General features: G+C 35.0%; 1 long non-coding RNA gene across 2 annotated transcripts in view; it reads right to left on the bottom strand.

Moving 5' to 3' along the window:
- LOC131825263 (uncharacterized) overlaps window positions 1–14005 on the bottom strand; it is a 111747-nt gene that overhangs the window by 45846 nt on the left and 51896 nt on the right. For both annotated transcript variants that reach the window (XR_009351179.1, XR_009351178.1), the window contains exon 2: window positions 9007–9052. This is a non-coding gene — a long non-coding RNA (uncharacterized LOC131825263). The remainder of the gene's footprint in view (window positions 1–9006; window positions 9053–14005) is intronic.

Below are 14005 nucleotides of genomic sequence, written 5' to 3'. Positions count from 1 at the left end.
CTGCATCAGACAAATAAAAAATAAAGGTCATTCTAGAAAACAATTAGAATGTAATCTTCAAAAATATCAGGGCCATGAAAGTTAAGGGAAGTCTGTAGAACTTTTCTACATTTATGGAGATGAATAAAACATGATTACTGAATGAGGCACATCATTCAGAAACAAATTCTTACATTCTAAAGGATAGTAGTTGAAATTTATTTGAACAACCAATAAATCTTGAATGGAATCTGAGGATTCAATGGCAGTGATATATCATTGTTAATTTCCTGATGTATTAGTCAGCTCAGGCTTCCATAACAAAATATTATAGGCTGGGTGGCTTAAGCAATGGGAATTTACTCTTCACAGTTCTGGAGGGTGGGAAGTCTAAGATTAAAGTGCCAGGTAATTCCTATCTTTGGTGAGAACTCTTCCTTGCTTATGCCCTCACATGGCAGAAAAAGGGAAAGCAAGCAAGGCCTTTGGTGTCTCTTCTTACAAGGGCACTAATCCTATCATGAGGGTCCCACTTCATGATCTCCTCTAAACCTACTTAGCTCCCAAAGGCTTCTTCTTTAAATATCATTACAAAGGGAATTAGGGCTTCAACATTTGAATCTGGTGGTGGGGGTGGGGATAACTGAGTCCTTAGCATATGAGACTGATGACTTTTATGTGGTTAGGTGAAAAATGTCTTTGTTTATGAGCAGACACAGCCCAAAGTAATTTAGGGTAATGGGACAGTAGGTTGGACATTTACTTTCAGATGGTTTTCCGTGCTGTACTTACAAATTTCCTATAAGTTCATGATTGTTTCCAAAAAAAGTTTTAAAGATATCATTTCTGATCTCAAGATTCTTAATTCTATTTGGGAAGAGAGATAGGTAAGCACTGTAATTAGATACCACTAACTGCAGGTGAAATGTGTGGTAATATAAGAAAGTATTGAATTAGCAGAGAGAAGGGTGAGTTTGTCTGGAAGGAAAGCAGAGAGACTTCAAAAACAAAGTAAATCTTAAATAGGTCAGATTGGAAAACAAACCAGGGTCCATTGGATCCATGTTTACTTTGTAATAATTATGTGACAGGATTTGCACATTTGATATATATTTTTGCCATGAGTTTGACTTCCTTTTGAACTACCATCTCTTTTCATCATTTGCTTTTTAAGATTCATAAAAGATAAATGTTTATAAAAAATTTGAAATAAAGGAAAGATAGTAATAGATTAGCAATAGAATGTAAATTGGGATCAGATAAAAGTGTCCAAAAAATGATGTTTCATAGCCATAATCCTTTAACATATCATAATATATTTTAACACCTTCTGAGCTTCCTTGGTTCACTCTTGCTCCCCCTTTCCTGGTCTTTCTGGCCTCTGAAATGCAGAGATAGATTGGAAAATACTTATCTGGTAGGTCTCCATATTGGTACTATGACTATGTCCCTCCTTAAAATATTATATTAAATTTCTAATAGACAAGGGAGAACAGGGTTGGAGTGTTCTTTAATTTCTCTATTTCTTATAGAGGTCTATGGCTCATTTATTCATTGGTCAATTATTTACACTTTATTTAAGCAAAGGTAACAAATTGCCTACCTAAGGCACATCTTGACTCCTTGTATGATTTCCTTTTTATTTTTTCCAATTAAAAATTTTTGATCTAACACTCAAAAACCATAAGATTTTACATAAAAATTCCAGGGTTCAACTCTTTATACCTTTAGAAGTTATGGCCCCAAAATGAACAATTGACTAGAAAATTTGACTAGAATGAGTAGAAATAGCCCTTGTATGTTGAGCTTATGATCATCTCTTCCCCCGTTCATAACAATCCTTATTTTCTGATACTGGTTTGTTATATTCACTTTTGTTGTATGTGTGAGTCCTGAAAGTTCTTGCATATTCAACCCCGGCCAAACAGATAACAATGACTGGGAGACCTTTGACAGCAAAGAGAACAAAATTATGCATTTGAAATACTAAGTTTCAAGCTCCAGATTTAAAAAGGTCAGCAATGAGCTCAAAAGAAATTTTTTGTAGAAAAGACTGACCATGATCCTTTCCTCCTTCCTGACTTGCCCAGTAAAAAAAGGAGAATGTGAAATCAAAGTTGGGGCTATTCAGATGAGGAGAAAAACTATTGTGCACTTGGCATTACAGTCAGTTTCAAAAGAGACTTTTATACGCACTAATTCTTAATTTTTCTGTAATGGAAATTGTTCTTGGTAAGTCTGTTCAGATATTTGCGATTTATATTACCATTGAGTTCAAACTAATATGGAATCAGAGATTCCTTCAAAAATAGTCCCAATTATAAATAACTCTATTTTTCCTGGTTGAGACCAAGTTAAAGATTCATTTAAATGGCATGAGTAGCAACTTGCATTATACAAAGTACTGAAAACAATACTCCCTTTCTTCTATCAGACTTCACATAAAGAATTCTTCTACATATTATTTGGATTTCACAAATAACCATCCATATTAGTCATCCAGAGTCAACTTTATTACTATCTTAATGATAATAAAGTTTTACATATGTATAATGTTTTAAACCTAACAAGCTGTCTTTAAGCTCATATGAGGTAATGTATAAGTTCACAATGCAAATTTTTTTCATATATTCATAAATATATTTCTTAAATATTTGGCTTATAGGTATGCTTTTGAGCATGAATACCACAGGAAAAAACCATTAAAATTTGATTTAAAATAATTTTCGTTATATCTCAAAAGCCATGTGTTTATATTATTTCATCTCATCCACCATAAGGACTAATGATTATTAATTACAGAAATAATAAAAAGGCAGATAAGTCACACCTTATAAAATTTGGTAACATTAAACATTTCTGCCTGATTCCTCCCCTTTCTCACACTTCAATACAATTTAACTGAAAGACCATTTATGCAGCAACTACTGGGTTCAAAGACAAATAATACACAGTCATTACCTTCTATGAGTTAACAGCTTAGTAGGGGAAAAAGATACATGCAAGATGAATTTTTGTAAATGACATAATGTGATGGTTTCTCTTTCTTGCCAGTTTTATGGAGATGTAAAATAAGGGGTAAGAATGAGGACGAAGGGAGGAGTCTCTCTGAATGCATAGGAAGGAGGTGTCATTTGGGTGAGCCTTGAAAACACGAATGGAGTTTTGGTTTTATACACCTATGACACAGTTGCATGAACGGCTATTATCAGCTTTCCTTTCCCTTGAACTTTTATGTCCACTTACCTAATAATATTTTTATGCTTCTTTACTGTAATACTTTTTCTTCACTCATTAATTTCCTAATTCAGTGTACAAATGGGAATTATTCTTTTGAATGCCTGCCAAAAGTGTTATTTAGAGTGACTTTCCCACATTCTATTTTAAAGCTCTACTTAAAAAAGAAAATTAAATAAGATATCTAGGAACGAACCATGGACCTAACTAGAGCTGTGAAAGACCCTTCCTCTGAAAACTATAAAACACTGGTGAACGGATTGGAAGAACAAATATTAAGTTATGTATACCATCCACAGCAATCTACACATGTAATGCAATCCCTATCAAAATATCAACAGCATTTTTCACAGAGCTAGAACAAATGATCCTAAAATTTTTATGGAAACACAGAAGACTCCCAGTAGTCAAAGCAATCTTGAAAATGAAAAGCAAAGCTGGAGGCATTACAATACTGGACTTCAAGTCACATTACAAAGCTATTACAATCAAAATAGTACAGTACTGGCACAAAAAATAGAAATATAGATCATTAGAAAGGAAAGAAAACCCAGAAAAGAACCCATGACTACATGGTCAATTATCTTTGAAAAAACAAGAAAGAATATCCAATGGGGAAAAAGACAGTCTCTCTAACAAATGGTGTTGGGAAAACTGCATAGCAACATGCAAAAGAATGAAACTGGACCACTTTCTTATACCATGCACAAAAATAAAATCAACATGGCTTTAAGATCCAAATGCGAGACCTGAAATCATAAAAATCTTAGAAGAAAGCACAGGCAGTAACTGTTCTGGTATCAGCCATAGCAACATTTTTCTAGTTATGTCTCCAGAGGAAGGGAAACAAAAGCAAAAATAAACTACTGGGATTATTGTAAAGTAAAAAGCTTCAGCACAGTGAAGGAAAAAAAGATCAATAAAACTGAAAGACAGCATATGGAATGGGAGAAGATATTTGCAAATGACATACCTGATAAAGCATTAGCACCCAAAATATAGAAGACTTCTAAAACTCAACACCTCAAGAATGAATAATCCATTTTAAAAATGGGCAGAAGATGGGGCGCCTGGGTGGCTCAGTGGGTTAAGCCGCTGCCTTTGGCTCAGGTCATGATCTCAGGGTCCTGGGATCGAGTCCCACATCGGGCTCTCTGCTCAGCAGGGAGCCTGCTTCCTCCTCTCTCTCTCTGCCTGCCTCTCTGCCTACTTGTAATCTCTCTCTGTCAAACAAATAAATAAAATCTTAAAAAAAAAAAAATGGGCAGAAGACAGGAGAGCCGGGGTGGCTCAGTCAATTAAGCATCAGTCTTTGGCTCTGGTCATGATCCCAGGGTCCTGGGATCGAATTCTGCATCAGGCCCCATGCTCAGGAGGTAGCCTGCTTCTTCCTCTGCCTCTGCCTGCCACTCCCCCTGCTTGTGTACTCTCTCTCTCTCCCTCTCTCTCTTTCTCTCTCTGACAAATACACAAATGAAATTTTAAAAATAAATAAATAAAAATTAAAAATGGACAGAAGACATGAATAGACATTTTCCCAAAGAAGACATTTTCCCAATGGCTAATGGGTGCATAAAAAGATGCTCATCATCACTTACCATCAGGGAAATGCAAATCTAAACTACAAGGAGATCACCTCACACCTGTCAGAATGGCTAAAACCAACAACACAAGAAACAACAGGTGTTGGCAAGAATGTGGAGAGAAAGGAATCCTCTTACATTGTTGGTGGCAAGGCAAACTGGTATAGCCACTGTGGAAAACAGTATGGAGACTCCTCAAAGAGTTAGAACTACCCTACGATCCAGGAATTGTACTAGTGGGTATTTACCCAAAGAATACAAAAACAGTAATTCAAAGGGATACATGCACCCCTACATTTATAGCAGCATTATTTATAATAGCTAAGATATAGAAACAGCCCAAGTGTCCATTGATAGATGAATGGATAAAGAAGACGTAGTACATACAATGGAATATTATTCAGCCATAAAAAGAATGAAATCTTGCCATTTAGAAAGATGGATCAAGCTCTAGAGTATAAAGCTAAGTGAAATAAGTCAGTCAGAAAAAGACAAATGCCATATGATTTCCCACATATATGGAATCTAAGAAACAAAACAAATGAGAAAGGGAAAAAGAGAGAGACTGAGAGAGAGACAGACCAAGAAACAGAATATTAACTATAAAGAACAAACTGATGGTTACCAGAAGGGAGGAAGGGTAGGAGATTAAGGAAAGCACTTTGCAGAGTACCAGGTGATTAAAATAAAAACTTAAAAAAAAGGTTAGAGGGTCTATTAAATAAATCGTGATACATCAGAAAAAGTGTTAACACGGGGCCATTAAGAAGGATGAAATGGATGACTTAAAAGCATGTCTACCACGAAAATGTTAAAAACGGAATCATGTATTCCATTTTGTATATATACCACATATTCTTGATCCATTCATCTGTTGATGGACATCTAGGTTCTTTCCATAGAAGATGTGGTATATATACACAATGGAATACTATGCAGCCATCAAAAGAAATGAAATCTTGCCATTTGCGACAACATGGATGGAACTAGAGCGTATCATGCTTAGCGAAATAAGTCAAGCAGAGAAAGACAACTATCATATGATCTCTCTGATATGAGGAAGTGGTGATGCAACATGGGGGCTTAAGTGGGTACGAGAAGAATAAATGAAAGAAGATGGGATTGGGAGGGAGACAAACCATAAGTGACTCTTAATCTCACAAAACAAACTGAGGGTTGCCGGGGGGAGGGGGTTTGGGAGAAGGGGGTGGGATTATGGACATTGGGGAGGGTATTGCTTTGGTGAGTGCTGTGAAGTGTGTAAACCTGGTGATTCACAGACCTGTACCCCTGGGGATAAAAATATATGTTTATAAAAAATAAAAAATTAAAAAAAAAAAAAACGGAATCATGTATATAGTATGAAAGTGAGATAGGGAAGCTGAAGGGGATCCATTGTAGAAAGTCTCCATCTCTGCTGTTTTTCTGCAAGGCGCCATTTACTCACATTCCATATTTCGCCTTTGAATAAGCCAAAAAACCTCTGTTCCCACTTCAAGGGGAAGGCAAGAAGGGTAATCATTCTCTGAGTTTTGTCTTAGGCCCCAAAGACCCAACAACACCTAGGAAGAGCCAGATTCCAAACACATTCCAGGATATTAGCTTCAAACAAACCTTAGCTGATGCTGGCATCAATACCTCTACCTTCAGTAATTTATGGAATAACACCTATTGTTCCCCTGACACTTCCTCTGATTAGACCAGCCCTGAATTCTTGGAGGAACATACACCCTACACCCTTTTCCAATATAAACCCCTAGTCCCAAGCAATGATAAAGCTTATCCTACTTTCCTTTCTGAATCTTCTAGACAGTCCATCTGCTATTCTTTTCCTCTACATTGTTCAATAAACTCTGTTTCTACTTTCTCTGGCTCATATTTGATTTCTATCCTGTGTTCAGCCAAGGAGACTCTTAACTGGTCCTGTGGGATGATTCTTTGGGTCCTCAGACCGAGCCTGACTTCAAAAGCATTATGCACTCATGGTAATATTGATGTTTATATATAGAGAGAAGAATGTTACCCACATAAAAAAAGAATTTGGCGGGGCGCCGGGGTGGCTCAGTGGGTTAAAGCCTCTGCCTTCAGCTCAGGTCATGATCCCAGGGTCATGGAATCGAGCCCCGCATCAGGCTCTCTACTCGGCAGGGAGCCTGCTTCCTCCTCTCTCTCTGCCTATTTGTGATCTCTATCTGTCAAATAAATAAATAAAATCTTTTAAAAAAAAAAGAATTTGGTGGATGCAATGTCCCACCAAAACATTTAGCACTAACCTACTTTGAGGGAAATAGTGCTTTCTATTTAGTGTCACTCTTAATTGTCTGATTTTAAATAATTCAAACAAAAATATTTACATTGAAAGAAGTACAAAGTATACACTATCCTTTTTCCCATTTTGTAAATAGAAAAAAAGCTGACACTTTTTAACTCAGTAGTTTAATTCGATAACTCTTCAATAATTTCATGAATGAGCAATTTAATTCAGGATAAACTAGAGAAAATGTTAAAATGATAAATTCCATAAAGATGTAAATTCAAATTATTGAACAATCAATTCCAGTGAAGAATGATAATTCTAAAAATTATTTTTATGTTAAGGCAGAATTCTAATTTTATTAGAATTAAAGCAGAAATAGTTTTTCATCAATAACCAGCAAGGCTCACTATTTTCTGTCAATATATCAAAACACTGGCAATAATTGCCTAAAGATGAAAGCCATAAATGTAACAAATTCATGAATCTGCTTTATAACTTTTCAATGCTTTAGTAACTGGAAATCATTTTTTTTCTTTGAATGTACAGTAGGCAACATATGAAAATTAAATAGAATCATAAAACCTCGACCACTTACAGAAAATGATACAATGCTCCATCACAAAGGCAACTACAGATTAGAACATAATTTAACCACTGGAAAAATAAAGAATTTCTTTAGCTATGACAATGGCAGTATATCGCAGTTGGTTTCACCCAGAACTACACAAGACATTCTTTTCCATCAATGAGGCCTGCCACTCTTCACTCAACCACACTCAACCAAAAATAACATGCTCTTTCTACGTGGAAAATGAGCAGACACACATTTTATATTCCTTATTCTACTGCATTCTCATTTCAGTTCAATAAGTGGACAGGAAAGATATTATTACATGTATTTACAGGTAAAGAAACTTAGTATCCTAGAGGCGCCATGCTTTGCCAGCCACAGATCAGATGAGCAGTGAGCAAACAATTGTGTACAAACACACACAGCAAGCATAAGAGATCATTAACCAAGGTATAAATAAATGCAACCTGCCTTGCCATTTTTAGGAGAACTTTCTGACTCCTGGCCCACTGCTGGTTTTTATGTTATCGTTGTTTTGGTTTTTGTCTTACGTCTTTAATCTGTACTGTTCTGTCTCTTTTAGACATTGAGCAATTTGTCCTGAATTTAGAAAAGAGGTACTAGAATGAGGGAGTGGGAGGTTGACCTACATCTGAACAATTTGCATATGATTCACCACAATTAAACAATTTGGTTTGAAATAGCTACAATTAAGCTATTATCAGAGAAGTATTTACTAGAGGAGAAATTCTAAATTTATCTTCACGTAGGTCCTAGCCAAGAAAGGGGCCACGTTTTCTGGCACTCTTTTTAAGTAAAGCGAGTAATGAAGTAAATTCTTCCAAATTAATATTTATATTATTAAATCACTGATGGCTAATTATGCTTATGCTTACTTTGGTTGTTTCTTTAAAAATCACAGGTTTAAAATACTCCCCAAAATGTGAAATTAGGGTAGATAAGACAATTTCAGTTGCTAACAATATTTTATATGTATTAATACACACAAATATACATATTAAAAACTGCCTTCTTGATATATGGAAATTGCATATGGTATGTCTAACCACCCTAAAATTATGGAGAGGGTATTATAAAAATGTAAAAGAAAGAGTTAATTCCATCTACTGTAAACATAAAATATGATAATATACAACAAACTGTAGTAGTATATAATAGTATGGAAGAAAAATTCAAACTGATTAAATACTATGTGTTGTATGATAACAATTTTGGTGAATAAGCAGATGTAATAAACTTTTCAGTTATTTAGAATAAGCAACCTCAATTCTAGCTATGTCTGAATTGATGAATACATTATTGCAACAAAGCTAAAACAAACACAATGTATTTTATAACCAGAAAGGTTCTTTTCCTACCTTTATAGGTGACTGAATAGGTCTCTTATTAATCTTCAAGGATGCCCTAAAAAAGAAATGGGAAATTGATGAGATAGAAAGTTTTGACGTTATTACCAACACTGAGTGTCAGTAGATTCTTTGCTGGGGCCAGTCTATTTACTGTGGCAAGGCATTGGTTGTTCTTTCCACAATATACATGAGTAGCAGTGCTGAAGGTGACATAGGACACACAAACATCAGAATAAAAACATTATGTGTGGACTGACCATTTTTGCTGTCTGTAGAGTAGGGTTGTAGTGGGACTTGTTCACAATTATTAACCTCTTTAGTAATTTTACTACTGACAATTGGTAAAGGTGACAAGGAAAAACTAAAATTACACCATGTTGCTAAAGACAACAACTATATAACAAAAAAAACTACAAAGACTTCCAGATTTAATAATATCTTTTTTATGTCATTAAAAGTATAGGTACTGGGACACTTGGTTGGCTCAATCAGTTGAGCATCCAACTCTTGATTTTGGTGCAGGTCATAACCTCAGGATCATGGGTTGGAGCACCCCTCACACCCCCTTGCCCCTGTTCAAAGGGCTCTGTACCTAGCAAGGGGTCTCTGCTTGTGATTCTTTCTTTTCTCTTTCTCCCCCTGCTTGTGCTCCCCTTTCCCCCCCCCATAGGAAAAAAAAATATATATATATATATAATTCCATTTTTGTGGATATGATCACAACACTTCAGCCTGGAGTAAAATCAAGTCTTACATTTTAGAGATTTCAGAGAGATATTACCTGGCATAGGAAATTGCTGTAAGGGAATTCTGGTGCCCTTCATTAAAACAGAATTGGTCTTAGAACTAGAGGGCAATTTAAAAATCAAAATACAACTGACAGAATGGGAGAAGATATTTGCAAATGACATATCAGATAAAGGGCAAGATTCCAAAATCTATGAAGAACTTATCAAACTCAACACCCAAAGAACAAATAATCCAATCAAGAAATGGGCAGAAGACATGAACAGACATTTCACCAAAGAAAATATCCAAATGACCAACAAACACATAAAAATACTCGACATCACTTGGCATCAGTCAAATCAAATCAAAACCATGATGCGATACCACCTCACACCAGTCAGAATGGCTAAAATTAACAACTCAGGAAACAACAGATGTTGGTGAAGATCTGGAGAAAAGGGAGCCCTCCCACACTCTTGGTGGAAATGCAAGCTGGTGTAGCCATTCTGGAAAACAGTATGGAGGTTCCTCAACAAGTTGAAAATAGAGCTACACTATGACCTAGCAGTTGCACTACTAGGTATTTACCCCAACGATACAAATGTAGTGATCTGAAGGGGCACGTGCACCCAATGTTTAAAGCAGCAATGTCCACAATAGCCAAACTATGGAAAGAACCCACATGTCCATTGACAGATGAATGGATAAAGAAAATGTGGCACGCACGCACACACACACACACACACACACACACATTTTTTGTATATTGTCTTCTGAAAGACTTTTTTGTAAAGTACTGATCTGTACTAAAATAAGTAGTAATGAAATCATTCTCTTTTGCTTCCCGGATAGACTTCTTTTTTTTAAATATACAATCACATGTGGTTCTTAATTAATAAAATGCAATTTTGGTAACAACAACAAGGGCTTTTAAGTGTTTTCAAAAGACAATGGCCCAGATTGTTTTGGTGTTCACAGAAACCTCTTTATTTTCAGAAGGTGCAATAACAGAATCAACATTACACGGGCATAGAATCTACTTGTGTTCTTAGGACCTAGAATTTTAAGAGACTGGGGACTGAGCAAGCAGGAATGAATTAGTGGTGGGGATGTTTTCTTGTACTGTAATTGCAGAAACAGCTTGCGTGTGCCACAATGGAAGCTCATAGTATCTCAGTAGGATACCTCTCCCCTTGCTGGACATACTCAGTGATTAATTCATGATCCTTTTGCAAAATGTCAAAAAGCAAGTGTCATAACTTTGGAAGGTACACCAGCTATAAGAAAAAATTTTTGATAAGACATGTTTCCAAAATGAGAGATTGAAATTACAGAGTTTGCAGTAGATCAGCTAAAGTAGCTAGTTACTCTAAGAAGACAAAGCATTGTTTAGTAATAAGATGTATTTACTGGATTTTATTATGCCAAGTTTTTGATATGGCTTTAATCATGAAGAAGGAATGCAGAGACATTTTTTTTTTTATGTGCCAAAGTTTGAGCAACTAAATCCAACCATATTTAAGACAAATAAAATCACAGAATGAATTACCAAGAAATAAGTTCTTTGAAATTTCAGTCATCAGTCAATTATAGAGTGGTTCTACATTTTTCTACAAGAAGCCATATGACTATATTTCAGCACTCTTATTTTATAGATCTATAAACACACACACACACACACACACACACACACACACGTACACACCATAGTGGGTGGGAACAATTATGTTGTATATAAGCAAATATGGTTAAATACTGAAATATACACTTCTACACATTATGTATTTTATGTTCTCAGATAAGCTTAACTAGGGACTAGAGTTTTGGCTTTTTAATATCTCTAAAATCAGGTAATTATGATAAATAAACATGTCTACAAGTTTCAAAGTGACATACATGGTACAAATGACTGCCAATTTAAGGCAAATTACCATAATGTAGAAGGCGAGATTTTGTAGACATTTGGAGAAGGACAAAGAAGTAAATGTCAAGCTACTATTTTTAATATAAAATTAATTAGAAACTCTTCTTGCTCTCTATTCTTCTCTTCCACTGAAGAGACTATTTCTTATTAAGATGCTAACAAAAACACTAAAAACATCTCCTGTTTTAGAAAAATGTAGTTTAATCAACCAAGAGAATTTAAAATATTGTATAAATGTAGTTAAATTTTCATTGCTAAAGGCTTTCATTCTTCCATCAAAATAGGAGGTCACAGCAAGGGTATATTCTGCAAAGAGACCAAGTTACTCAATGCATTTGAACAAGTAGAGCAAAATTAGACCTTGACATTTCTACAGAAGTTTATAGGAGATACCAATTTTATAAAGTCTACACTATACACCTCTAACATAAAATAAGAATGATTTTTATAATGAACATTAGCACATTATATTTAACATTTATTAAAATAAAATTTAAAAATATAGTTAAAAGCTTTGAGAGAGAGAGAGAAAGGGTATGCATGTGCCAGTGGGTGGGTGGGAGCAGAGGGAGAGAGAGAATCTCAAGCAGACTCCCTGCTGGGCATGGAGCTTAGAACCCTGAGATCACGACCTGAGCTACAATCAAGTGTTGGGTGCTTAACCAACTGAGCCACCCAGGTTCCCTAGTTAAAAGCTTTTTGATGGTCTAGATAAGTCTTCTTATTTTGTAGACCTATAAATGAATTAAGGTATTTACTATAATATAGTATTTATGAGTGAAGTATGTTTTATTATCATAGCAGATGTTTTATTATGATTTCATTAAGCTTAGTACAGCCATTCAAGGAAGAGTGAGCATTAAAAATGTCACATTTTAGCTCTGAGGTTCCTTTATTGTTATTCTACAGGACTCACATTAACTATATTTAATGTATATTCTACTAGTATATTTTTACTTGAAAACCTATATTCTTCTATTTAGTCAATGAAGAAAAATAAATCCAAATTAGAATATAAAACTGAATTATTTAATATTAAATTTTTTACATTAATTATTATCCAAGCTTAGGTATTTGTTCATGGGAGATCAATGTATTGTTTGCCTTTTACACACTCTATCTTCTCTTCTATACCCACAATCTGAACGATCTAGTTCTACACTTTGAATCTAAGTTCAGGGTAGGGTGAGAGTTATGTCAGTCTCTCAGTTTTGGTCAGTTTAATAATTACACCAGGAAGTTGTGGTTTTGTTAACAGCACACAGATTATTCTCACAAAGGGGTATCTAAGACCCAAAGCTATTATAGTATTATAACCGTCTTCACTTCCGAACAATCATAAGATGATTTAAATCATTATAAGCCACTCCTGACCTTTAAAAGCCAAACTTCCTTGCATGGTGCTACATAGCATGATTTGAGAATAGTTCCAATGGTAACTTCATGTCCAAGGAATTTGATAAGGCCTTTTTCCCCACAAAGGCTCAATTGGAGAAAACAATATGACTGGTTTTCTGCCAGAAGACCTGCTATAGAGATTGATTTCTAGTGATTTTTTCTTTTTTTTTTTTTCTTTTTTTTTTTTTGTCAAGTGACAGTTGGAACATGCCCATTAGATTGTTCTAGAAGTGTTCTTAAGCAACTTGCAGAGGCCCAGATGAGGTCTTGTCATTTGATCTGAGAAAAGCAGCGACGGCATCCCAATGACAGATTGTCAGATTGTCATGTTTGATACCTTTCTAGAATAAAAATCTCCATGCAAGTAAAATGTGCTATACTTTAAAATCTCACAGATCTAGGAAGTGAAATTTTTAGCTATGTTTATAATATACATGACAAAGTAAGTTTCATGTCATTTATTAAAAACACATATGCCAATACCCTCTTTAAATGTACTTTGTCTTAGAATAAATGAAATTTGCAGTATTTTATTCCTAAAAATATCTCAACATTTGTTGTAGAAAATACAAAAGAACTGATACTTTTCATTAAGGGAAGGTTACTAAAACTCTTGTTCTTACAGTCTGTTTACCACAAAAAGTAATTTATAAATAAATACATACCATGAAAAATGGTGGTAGGTGCTATGAAGGTGCTATGAAAGTAAAGAAATAAAGCAGGAAGGCAGGAAATGAGGAGTTGGTGTTAAGATTTTAGATGAGGTGGGAAGATTAAGAAACACAGGAAGGAAAAGAACACAAAAGGTCACACCAATTCTTGGAGGCTATCATCAGTCACCTTGGTTCTGCCATTATGGATGTTTGAGACTGAGATTCTTCTTCTTTTTTTTTTTTTTTTAAGGATTTTATTTATTTATTTGACAGAGACATCACAAGTAGGCAGAGAGGCAGGCAG

Source organism: Mustela lutreola, chromosome 2 (assembly GCF_030435805.1).
Source record: "Mustela lutreola isolate mMusLut2 chromosome 2, mMusLut2.pri, whole genome shotgun sequence".
In the NCBI taxonomy this organism is placed as follows: domain Eukaryota; kingdom Metazoa; phylum Chordata; class Mammalia; order Carnivora; family Mustelidae; genus Mustela; species Mustela lutreola.
This window is presented reverse-complemented; position numbering and strand designations above follow the sequence as displayed.